Raw genomic sequence first — 8,423 nt, forward strand, 5'->3', positions numbered from 1 at the left:
TACTTCCATAAGCTAGCTCTGTGCGTTGAGTGTTCAGAACTATTTCAGTTATTCAATCAAGATGCACTCGACAAATCTCTCATCAGTTGCTATTGTCTGTAAGTGATTTCTTTCTGTAATTTAAGTATCAAGCTAGATTTAGTGCTCATTGATCGATCATTATCTTTAATTATCCTCACAATATTTTCTTTTTTGTGGTATTATGCAGGATGAAGATGTATGAAATGAAGAAAGCTGGACGCTATGGCATTGGGTTCATTGACCCAAATACCTTTAATGAACGGACATGGACATATGATTATTGTAAACAAGATGTAGAGAATAAAATGCTAGAGTTCTTGAGCGCCTCAATAGCAATGAAGATATACTACTTTCTTACAACTTCAGGTGAGTCACACTGTCTTGTAGTGCAAATTCTGTTTTTGCTTACTAGCTAGCTAGATGTTAATAATTAAGTGTATAGGATTTAGGGTAGTTGATTAGTGTTATGCACATGCCCGCTTAATTAAGACATGCAAACGTGTGCGCATGCAGTTTCCACTGGGTCTTGTTAGACATTAAAGTTGAAGAAGGAAAAGTTAAAGTACTGGACTCACTACTTAAGAAAGAAAGTGACTTCATCATCGTGAAGGGGATACTCGACAGGTAATTTCAATCATTATTAACTATATCTCGGCCTATTTAGTTCGTCATTTCCTGATATCAACTATATTTAATAACCCCTTTATTAATTTTCTTTGCCGGCGGGCAGGGCTTGGGCAAAGTTCATCATGGTGACTCCAGGCAAATGGCGAAAAAAGCTGTTGTGGTGTCGACCCAAGGTCAGTAATTCAGTAGTACTACCTAGCTACCATCTTTTTAATTCTTATTTCAATACCATTAATTAATTATCATGCTTGATTAATTATTATCTGATTAAATTATGTTCTCGTAAAGGACCTGAAGCAGGCGCCGGTGACTGATGTGTGTGCATACTACGTTTTCGAGAACATTCGCATGATGGCGTCCGAAAGGAGCAAATCTCAAAGACAGGAATGGATACGTTTGCCAGAACACTATTTACAATTTTTACACCATTATCGATATCTAGTCACACAACTAATACACATGCATATTGATCTCCTTCTTAACACTTCAAAGAGGTGCGGGAGCAGCTCCTACCAACGGAGCACATACGAGCACTTCAAGAGGAAATAGCGGGATTTTTGCTCGACCAGGTCATAGATCCCAAAGGAGAATATTATTACCTGCTACCGCCGCATGAACCACTTGTCATCGTGCTCCGAAGGCACCAAGGCAACATGTAGGAGAAATTGTATATATATACATGTGTATGCGTGAAAAATTAATGGTGATTGTGAGACATTCAATGATATATATATATATTAATGATCGGTTCTACGAAAAAATCTATTTATATATGTGCATAACGCGTACAACCCGATTCTTTAGTCCCCACTCTTTAGTGCCGGTTTAGAACCGACACTAAAGGCCCTTACGAACCGGCGCTAAAACCCGATTCTGCACTAGTGAGATTCACTCAACCATATCTCAACTAACTTACATACGTGCATGCACTAGCTAACTCCATGGCCTATTCTGCTGCTAAGTCTTATGTAGGCCGTTGGCTCCAGGTCTTGTGCAGGTGCTTCACACAGCACGGCATCTCGCGTGTGCACCGCCTCACACGGCCACTACCATCTCACCATGCACAATCTCGTGCCAACTTACATCGCACGTACATCTTGCCGGTGTACCATTACCCCAGACCATCTAAACTACATGCAAACTTAAAAGTAAACATGCTGATACATCATGACAAGATTAATGCTAACACTAAGCACCTTTTGAAATAATATTTTTTGTCATTGGAAATAGTAAAGGTATTGCATTATTTCCTCTAAGATTATAATACTTTCTTGACCCAGCCTTGCGCTAGTGGAATTTCATGTACATGTTAGTAACGAATACAGATCATGTTCTACTTAACAGGTCATATTTTATCCGTTTTCAGATCTGAAAGTGTTAAGAAAGAATTCCACAAACTGTAGAAGTAAAGGCTGGTTAATTGTTACCAAAAGAATTTACAGGAGCTGGAGCACTAACCTGGACTGGAAGCTCAATCTGCTGGGCAACTCAAGAAACATCCAAGTAGAAGAGAGGCGCGGGAAGACGAGATTGGATCCACCTAGCAGCAACTGGTTGGGATTGCATATATAGTGATGAAGAGATGGGCAGGAAGAGGCATTAAGTATGCGCAATGACAGGTGAGTAAGTAAAAAAAATTACTTCTACTGTTCACTTTTATAAGGCTTTGTAGACATTTCAGACAGCATATAAAACAGGTCAATTTCAGTTGTCTAAAACGACTTATAAAAGTGAACGGAGGGAGTATATACATAGGAAGACCAAAGAGACAAGACTTCATTTCACAACTTGTATCAGATTGTATCCACCTACCAGCTGGTTGGCACTCCGTTGGGCCGGGGTTGCATATATAGAAATGAAGAGAGAAGCACTATGTCTGGGCGAGACCATTGACTTAAATGTTTGAATACAATCAATAAGGCCAAGCAGACAATAATTCACAGTTAACACGGTCAGATTAGGGTGCAGCCAGGATAACCACTTGCCATAGGTGAGAGGAGCTTTGCTAGAGTTACGGGGTGATACTTACGGACTATAGTTACGGGCTGGTGCGGCCTTATCTTATTGGATCATGTTGGGGCTCCCATCGGAAATCAGGGAGGGAGAGTTTAGCGTGGGGAGGACAGGTATGTCCGTGCGACGAGTCCGCAACTGGTAGTCCGTAAGTGTAGGATTTTTGTAGGTGAGAGCGGCAAGCAAGCAGAGAGGATGTTAGGAATGAGCGAGATCGGTTGAATTAGGAAGATCAAAGAGACCAGACTTCAATGCTTAACAAGTTGAGATTGGGGTGAAATGCATGCGTGTGATGGCCCCCGATATACCCATTTAGTCAACATGTGGAGAAATTTGAGAATATCATTTTTAGTTGCGTCCTAGTTAACAACCAAACCCTTGGTATTCCCTTTTAGTCAATCGGTGTAAAATTGTGAGATGGGCACCACTATTTGTGTTGTGTTTTTTATTTAGTAGTATAGAAAATGCAGAGGCGGCACGGGCGATGAACAGGCGCACTGCCTGCACATGGTGCCGCCGGATCAGAGAAGCACGCCGTCACGTTCACAGCCGCGCGCCCGCCCTGCAGCGCAGCCGCGTGCAAAATGCTCACCAATCTGGTGGTTGGTTTTTTGGAAATTTTGAAAAAGAAGTACTCCATGACAGCTTAAAAACAATTTTATACCGTGGGTTGGAGGAAGTAGTTTTTTGAATCATGACCTGAAATGTGGTAGTTTTACACTATTTACTCGTCATGGTAAAGAGCCTGAAGAGTTAGCAAGAGCAGCACGGGGCAGACGGCCCATCGCGCCTGTTGTCTCCGACAGAGCGAGGAGCAGTGAACGCGCTAGGCCACAAGCACCCAGGACCTAGAAATGTTTCTTAGGAACAGATGCATAACCATTAGCTAGCATAGTAGTAGCCCACCGTTCCAATCCCTCTCTTCTATTTCTTTAAGCATATCATTCTTTCTAAATATCCTCAGTGTAGCAGAAATTCATGCATATGTTACTAGTAAACAAATACATATCCGGCTAATAATTAACATGCTACATAACGAACGACTCGAGTTCATCGCTTTTTCAGATCTGAAAAATTATCATGATAGAATCCAAAAGGAAGTATACAAAGTGTAAAATTGAAGGCTATTTGACAAGTACAAAGGGCTGGATCACTGACCTGGACGGTTTATTTGGGTATCCAGCAAGCTACTCGAGGAACACCCAAGTAGACGAGAGGCGCAGGAAGATTAGACTGGATCAGTTTCGGGTTGCATAGATAGCAAGGAGGAGAGGTCTTGGGGTTGCATACATAGAAATGAAGAGAGCTGCAAGACGAGACGTTAAGTAATGGTAAGATTTATAGACATTTATTATTTCACATCGTCAGATTAGGGTCATGCACGTGACGGCTGACAGATCCAGCCTAGGTAACCACGGTTGTCTCGGTGTAGCTGAAAGTTTGAAGCGGATCTCGAGAAGAAAAAAGGAAAAGGACGACATGAACAGAATAGCTACATTTAACAACTTCATACGAGAACAACGCATGTGATGGCTCACAGGTGCAGCGGTGGGTGAGCACTAAAATATGGGAAATCTGACAATATCCTATTTGGTTCCGTGTTAGCAAACCCTCCCTAGTACTAGTAATAGGATAATATATTAAATGGAAATAGGATAATTTATTATGTTATACGCCGTTCATCATTTTTCTCCATTTTATTTACAAGCAAGCAGGGAAGCTTAATTAATCGCAGAGCAAATTTAGACCTTAGTATAGTACATGGTCGGCCGTGCGTTAAATATTCTGTTGTTTCTACCAAAAGTTTTGATCATATGCACCTTTGTTTTTCTTTTCTTTCATCCACGAAGACCACCATATGTTGGTAGTTCGTCTAAAGATGAGCTCTCCAAGCATGAAGTGATGGTCGTACCTTCAATTGAAGACCACCATCTGCTTCATTTTCTCAATTATATATATTTCGTGAATCCTTATCTTATGTTGATACTAGACATTCGGTCGTGAGAGCATAAGTCAAATTACATCTAAGAAATTTTAATTATCCTTGTTCTAATGGAATAATTTTTTAGTGCTTTTTTATGTTATGTTGTTCCTTATCTAGTTAGAATAATAGTCCCAGATTTATATTTTGCATCGTCTCATTTAGCTCGAAACTAGCTCGAGATCGACTCGAGATCATTATAAGCTGAGCATGAGTCATGTTCCATAACTCGACCTTGAGCTTCACTTAGTTTGAGCTCGCTCGAATTTTAATATAAATTGAGCTGAGCCGTGTCCAACTCGCCGAACTTGACTCGTTTGCAGCCCTACCACTGGCACCCCAGGCCTGGAAATATTTCTTAGGAGCACATGTATAAACATTAGCTACCGTAGTAGTCGCCCACCCTTCCAATTAATCACCCCCTCCCGTTTCTTCTAAGAATATCATACTTCCTAAATAGCCATGGTGTAGCAGAAATTCATGCACGTGTTAGTGCACAATATAACAATTGCATATCCTGCTATTAATTAACAAGCTACTTAATAACTCGAGTTTCATCTGTTCTTCAGTTTTGAAAAATGTCAATACTTTTTTTCTAAAAAGGGGATTACCCCGGCCTCTGCATCACAAGGATGAACACAGCCATAAAATGTCATGATGTAATCCAAAAGAAAATACACAAACTGTAAATTTGAACGCTATTTGAGTACAAAAGTCTGGATCACTGACCTGGAAGATCTGCTTGGGGATACGGCTAGCTTCTCGCGGAACATCCAAGAAGACGAGAGGCGCAGGAAGATAAGACTGGTTCAGGCTGGGGTTGCATTCGTCGAAATGAGGAGAGGTGTTGGGGTTGAATACATAGAAATGAAGAGAACTGCAAGACGAGACGTTAAGTAATGGTAAGATCTATGGACATTTATTATTTAACATCGTCAGATTAGGGTCATGCACGTGACGGCTGACAGATCCAGCCTAGGTAACCACGGTTGTCTCGGTGTAGCTGAAAGTTTCAAGCGGATCTCGAGAAGAAAAGGGGAAAAGGACGACATGAGCAGAATAGCTACATTTAACAACTTCATACGAGGATAACGCATGTGATGGCTCACAGGTGCAGCGGTAGGGGAGCACTAAAATATCGGAAATCTGACAACATCCTATTTGGTTCCGTGTTAGCAAAACCCTCCCTAGTAGTAATCGGTAAATAGTGAAATGAGCACCACTATATATATGCACAGATCTAGAATATGTAGAGACTGGAGGAGAATACATTGCAAGAGGAGAACAGCAGCACTACGTACACTGCAAGAGAAGACGATCAACTTAACGCGCAAGAATGCAAGATATGAATGACTAAATACATGTTTCTAATCAATATATATAATATAACCCATGTACTAAAGAAATGGACAAATACACATCAGATTGCAAACAGTGGATCGAGCCAGTGGTAGGTGAAAAGAAAAGGAACTTAAAGAGAATATATGCTATGCATTTAGCAGGAACCTGGTAGTTCTTCCGACTTCATAATAGGTGTCTTTGGATGGTTCACAAGGTTGCTCTCAAGGTGTGCTTGGAGTCCTTGACAGCTTTGAGATTCGTACCCTTCAGCAAGACTTGTTTCAGTTTAGTGAACAATGGCCGGAGCAGCCCGGGCAGGTGCCCCGGGTCGCCGGGAGCTAACTCCACCACTGTTTAACGTTATACACACACTGGAGCTGCCATTCTCCGGCAGTTCAAGATTACCCATCCATGTTGATCCTAAGGTTACACGCAACTTGCTGGCGCTGCAAGCAATCTCAAGGATCTCCACCTTTTTAAACCCCATTGGCCGTATATGATTTCACCTTATTGTCAACATACATATCTAAAAACAGAAAAAAGTTTAAGCACCTCAGATTTGAGATGCCAATATGGAGGGCAAAGTTTTACAATTACACCACTTCTTAGTTATTTTTTGCGGGATTCTTAGTATGTTGTTAAATAAGTGATTGGAAATAATCAGTATTTTTTGTTCGATGTGGGTGTTTAGTGGTTTACCCACCACCATCATTTTATTTCTTTCTTGTTTCTTTGTTTGTTGCTTAATCCTGCCTACTGGCGACTAGTTTTGCAGAGATTGAGTTTGGCAACTTCTTGGATGCCTCCTCTTCATTACAAGTAAAGAAATCCGAAGTTCACATGGGGCTGTCCCCCTTGGGTTGTGTTTTTTTAACTGGCCCGGGGCTCAAGCATATTAGAAAAATTTGTCCTTGGTGCGCACCATGACCATGTCAGGAGCCTCCTGGTAAGGACCAATGGATTGAAGCCTACAAATACGATGCTACATATAAAAATAACCATCCGTCTCAATGAGGCCTGCTAAGATTAGGATCTTGGTTAATCAAACAGTGCCGACAAAACAACGATCGCAATGGTGGGTCTGTCCTTGCTAAACAAAAGGCAAAGCTCCGGTTTTCATGCTGGCTCGTACTACAGGGTTAGATCTAGCTTAGAGCATCTCCAACAGCCGCGCTAAACTAACGCCGCGCCGTAAATTATGCCGTTTTAGCGCGTGCGCAACGCGGCGGGTCGCTCCAGCGGGCGCGCAAAAACGGCGCGCGCGCTATAACAGGTTGGGCGCGCGGACAAAAATACTTAGCCGCGCGGTGTATTTGGGGCGCCAGCTACAGCGCGCGGCACACTCGAGCGCTCGCGCCGCACTCTCTCCTCTCCTCGTCCTACGCCCCGCGCGCACTGGCGCCGTCGCGCCGGCGCCGTCCCGTGCCGCCGCCGCACCGTCGAAGAAGGTCCCCAATGCGGCGCGGACGAAGAAGGGCAAAACATCCGCGAAGAAAAACAAGGCGGCGGACGGCTCCGGCACCACGAAGGCGAGGGGAAAGAAGCTTGCAGGGCGTTCGACGGCCGCGGCGGCTACCGAAGCGCCGGCGAGCTCACTCGTTGAGCCGGCCGCCGACGCGCACCACGTGTTCGACGAAATGCCCCCAAGGTGAAAAAAATTCCAACTTTTCTTTTCTTCTTATTTTTTCAATGCATCATCATCACATATACATAGCTTATTTGCATTGTTCGAAAAACTTTGTAGTCTCAACGATTATGCATACATGTCCACTATGGGTGTTGGGTCCAACAATTCGCATTGGTCTCAAACCAATGACATCCATTTCCAAGACCATGAGTTTGAGGTGGACAAGGAGGGTGAGGGAATTGTCGAGGCGCCGAAAGAAAGAGCGGGCAATTACTCAACCAACGATGACAAGTTACTATGCCATACTTATTTGCAAGTGTCGAGGGATCCATCCATTGGAGGTGATCAAAATAGAGACGCGTATTGGGGGCGAATGAAAGAACACTATGATGCTCACAACAAGACCATGAGTTTGAGGTGGACAAGGAGGGTGAGGGAATTGTCGAGGCGCCGAAAGAAAGAGCGGGCAATTACTCAACCAACGATGACAAGTTACTATGCCATACTTATTTGCAAGTGTCGAGGGATCCATCCATTGGAGGTGATCAAAATAGAGACGCGTATTGGGGGCGAATGAAAGAACACTATGATGCTCACAACTTGAGTGGAATTGACCGCTCTGAGAGATCACTTCGGTCCCGATGGTCGACAATCAACGCGGATTGTCAAAAGTGGGCAGCCGTACAAAAGGCAGTTGACAAGATAACCCAAGTGGCACAAATGAGGATGATCGAGCAAGTGGCATCTCATATATGTTCATCATACTTGTTTTTGGTGACCGAAGTGCTAACTTGTTTTGTTTTTCTTGTAGAA

General features: G+C 43.1%; 1 long non-coding RNA gene across 1 annotated transcript; it reads right to left on the reverse strand.

Moving 5' to 3' along the window:
• Positions 1-491: 491 nt before the first annotated feature.
• On the reverse strand, positions 492-5,533 carry LOC125531778. The gene is made up of 3 exons (XR_007293517.1): positions 5,372-5,533; positions 3,820-3,967; positions 492-2,198 (listed from the first exon to the last, which is right to left on the reverse strand). It is a non-coding gene; the product is annotated as an uncharacterized LOC125531778 (long non-coding RNA).
• Between the last annotated feature and the right edge of the window lie 2,890 nt (positions 5,534-8,423).

This window comes from Triticum urartu, unplaced genomic scaffold (genome assembly GCF_003073215.2).
Source record: "Triticum urartu cultivar G1812 unplaced genomic scaffold, Tu2.1 TuUngrouped_contig_8083, whole genome shotgun sequence".
Taxonomy (NCBI): Eukaryota; Viridiplantae; Streptophyta; class Magnoliopsida; order Poales; family Poaceae; genus Triticum; species Triticum urartu.